Source organism: Bison bison, unplaced genomic scaffold, assembly GCF_000754665.1.
Source record: "Bison bison bison isolate TAMUID 2011002044 unplaced genomic scaffold, Bison_UMD1.0 scf7180017856355, whole genome shotgun sequence".
Lineage (NCBI taxonomy): Eukaryota > Metazoa > Chordata > Mammalia > Artiodactyla > Bovidae > Bison > Bison bison.
This window is the reverse complement of record NW_011486928.1, coordinates 10,508-13,877: the sequence shown is the minus strand read 5'-3', so window position 1 is coordinate 13,877 and position 3,370 is coordinate 10,508. Positions and strand designations below refer to the sequence as shown.

The 3,370-nt window shown below is 37.6% G+C and overlaps 1 long non-coding RNA gene across 1 annotated transcript in view; it reads left to right on the top strand.

Annotated features, from left to right (window-relative positions):
* Positions 1 to 3,370, top strand: part of LOC105002641 — a 6,114-nt gene that overhangs the window by 1,300 nt on the left and 1,444 nt on the right. The window contains exon 2 of the long non-coding RNA XR_827008.1: positions 1,912 to 2,172. This is a non-coding gene — a long non-coding RNA (uncharacterized LOC105002641). The remainder of the gene's footprint in view (positions 1 to 1,911; positions 2,173 to 3,370) is intronic.

Sequence of the window (3,370 nt, the reverse complement as noted above, 5' to 3'; positions counted from 1 at the left end):
ATTATGAGAAAAATAAAGCCTGTCCTAAGGAACTATTCATATAGTAGGGATATAGGCACATAAACAAATAATTAAAAGTTAATAATTAAGCTCAGAGTAGATGCATTTATGTACAAAGTATATAAACCGAAGAGTAAATGCTTAAATATGTTTAGGGTTAGAGTGGTTTTAGGGACAGTCTCTCAAAGGAGAAAGCATCTGAATTGAACCTTTGAAGGAAGACTAGAAAAGGTTGAAACAGAAGAAACATCACGTGCCAAGGTTTAGAACATCTTGGTATATTGACGAAAGTTTAGAAAACTCATATCACTGAAGCACTAAGTATAAAAACAGATGAAGATGAGGAAAGGGAGATAGCTAGTGCACAATTCATTAAGTGTCATACAAAGAACTAGAATTTATAACTAGGTCAGTTGTGGGGGGAGCTGGTGAAACGTTTTTAGTAGGGGCATGGTCAGAGTTAAATATAATCCTCACATCTTCATGCATTGCAAGGAAATAAGTATTTCTTGGGGGAAAGACAAAATCAGATACCCAGCATAACAAATTCTTTACTCTTGAATGTTCTTCCACAGCACACTGCTTCTTGTATACCAGCTGTCTCATTACACCCATTTTTTTCTCCCCTTTAGGATTTCTAAAATAATGTTTCTCATCAGGAGTAGAACAGATGCTATATACAGGTTTCCCCCACTATCCAAAACTAGAGTGATCCTATGAAACTTCCTTATCCTAAGTGGCATAAAACCAAGAAGCAATTACCTTAGAACATATCTTTCTAAGGGATTCACAAAAAATAAGTGGAGACAAAGCACAGACACTCGGAGGCACAGTTCAAAGCTATGGATGCTACGGTGCTGAGTGTAGTTCCCGGGGAAGGAGCTTTGCCGTGACCCTCTCACTGCTTGGGGTCTGCACTGCCATTATAATGACTTGCTAAAGACTATTTTCACTTTTTGCCTTTTTTTTTTTTCCTGAAAGCAAAAAATCCTCTTCAGATTTCCTTTGGTAAGTGAAAACAGGTAGTAGCGTAGATCTTTTGTAAAAGCAAAAGGGGTATAAAGCAAACTTTTGAAAAGCAGGGTATACCTGTGTTGCATCCAAGCAAGGCTCTTGTGAAGCCTATACACTGGTGGATGGGTTCTTCTAGAGATGTCGTGTGTTGACGAACTCTCTAGTTGTGGAGGATAGAATGGAGATGTGCAAGACTGAAGCTAGAGAGACAAGTTATCTCACTATTGCAATGCACCAAGTTCATGTGCCTGAAACCAAGGCAGTAGCAGTAAGCCCCGAGAGGAGGAAATAGAATTAAGAAATACAAACATACAAGTTGAAATGGGTCGGCTGGCTCATTGACTAAGAATCAAGTTGGGCAATGGAAAATTTAGTTCTAGACATGTTCTACTGAATAATGTTTAGAGCAATTGTTACCAAACTTGGCTGCACATTGGAATCAGTGGGGGAGCTTTGCAACAATACATATTCTAGAACATCACTCCTGGATTTTCTGATTCAGTACACTGTTGGTGCAAGACAGGTGTAGTCATTTTAAATAAACTCCAATGGGAATCAGAATGTAGAACCAGAACTGGAACTTTTGTTGTAGAATATTTCTCAGGGTAGAGTTAGTGACATATTAACTAGCACATAAATGGGTACAGAAAAAATAGCTTGGTTATGGTCCCATGGCTCCTGTTTTTGCAAATGTATTTGGTAGAGAGCTGAATATTCTCTTCCATTGCTATTCTGAGCAGATGTTCATTCCTCATTCATGAGAAATTAGGGTTTGAATATCCTGCACATGTTGCCAAATCTTACCAATGGCAGATTCTCAACCTCTTTCTCTACACATCTATTAATCCAGTTCATAATGATTTCTTTTCTGTTTAACATGTGCTTTTTCTGGCCTAGAAAGATGTCCTCTATGCTCAGCAGATGTCCAAGACAATGGTTTCCGCAGGAGAACTGTATCCTGAAGATTAGACCATTTGCCTTGAGAATTGGCCAGAAAATTGTTCTAACTCACTAAAAACCCTGTGAGGATCCTGCATGGATAATGCACACAGTGTGACCCAGTTCACTAACCACATAGAAAACTGTGGAAAAAACAAACATCCATTGATGGTATTCCCCAAATGATGCCTCATTATATGAAAGATATAATGTCTTTAAGTAAGTTGAACCAGTATATCTGCTCTTTCTATACTTCTTATTATATCTCTACCTTCTTTTGTCTACTGTTCACCGATTTTGTCACTAAATGTTTTCTTACTTGGTCCCAACACTGAAGATTAAGTAACTTCTTTCTGGATACTAATTAATGATGGATACAGAGATGATGATTCTGCATCTTTGTAAAAAGAAAAAACCTCTGTATTAAAACTTCTTACCAATATCTTAAGCTATATTGAATGATGATCCAAAACTCACATGTTAAAATAACACTGCCAGCACAAGATACCCAGACTCCACTGGCGTCCTCTTTGTTGTTTCTGTTTTTAAGTTGCATAGTAACTACACCCTGGAAACATGTGCTCTGCTACCTTCCTTCATGATTCAGAAATTGGTGGCAGTGTATTCGCCTGGAGAACTCTGGTTTCTAACAGTTTTGCTGAAACATGGATTCATGACTGAATTTTGAAGGTCACGAAGATTTATAAATGTCTTGGATAGAAACCACAGAGATGGAAAACATATTAGTGATTGCATGAAGTTAGAGATGGTGGACAGGAGGGGAGGCAGGGAGAGCAGTGATTGTGACTATAAAAGGTTTATCCAAAGCAGATCTTTATGGTAATGGGGAAGGTGGTCATTTCACCAACTTACATGTGTAATCAAAGGACATAGAATGGTAGCCCTACATTGTATCAGTATCAGCTTTCTGGTTTTGACAGTGTTGATATATAAGCGGTAGCTATTGAGGGTAGTTGGGGGAAGGATACAAGAGACCTGTCTATACTATCTTTGCTTCTTTCTCTGGACCTTTATTTCAAAAAAAGTCTAGAAAATAAGTTCATCTGTACCTTTTTTCTAGATTCCTCACATATGTGTAAATGTACAATATTTGTTTTTCTGTCTTACTTCAGTCTGTATGACAGCCTCTGAGTTCATCCACATCTCTGCAAATGGCACAATTCTGTTCCTTTTCATGGCTGAGTACTAATGGGAAGGACGTCCAAGGGAGAGGGGATGTATGTATGTGTGTGGATGATTCACATTGCTGTACAGCAGAAACTAACACAACATTGTAAAGCAGTAAAATACTCCAATAAAAATAATGCTAATAAAAATAAGTTTCCATGGTACAAAAACATTAAAAAAAGCTTAAAAAATAAACTCCTTGTCAGAGTCTCCATTTTTCTTTTTTGAA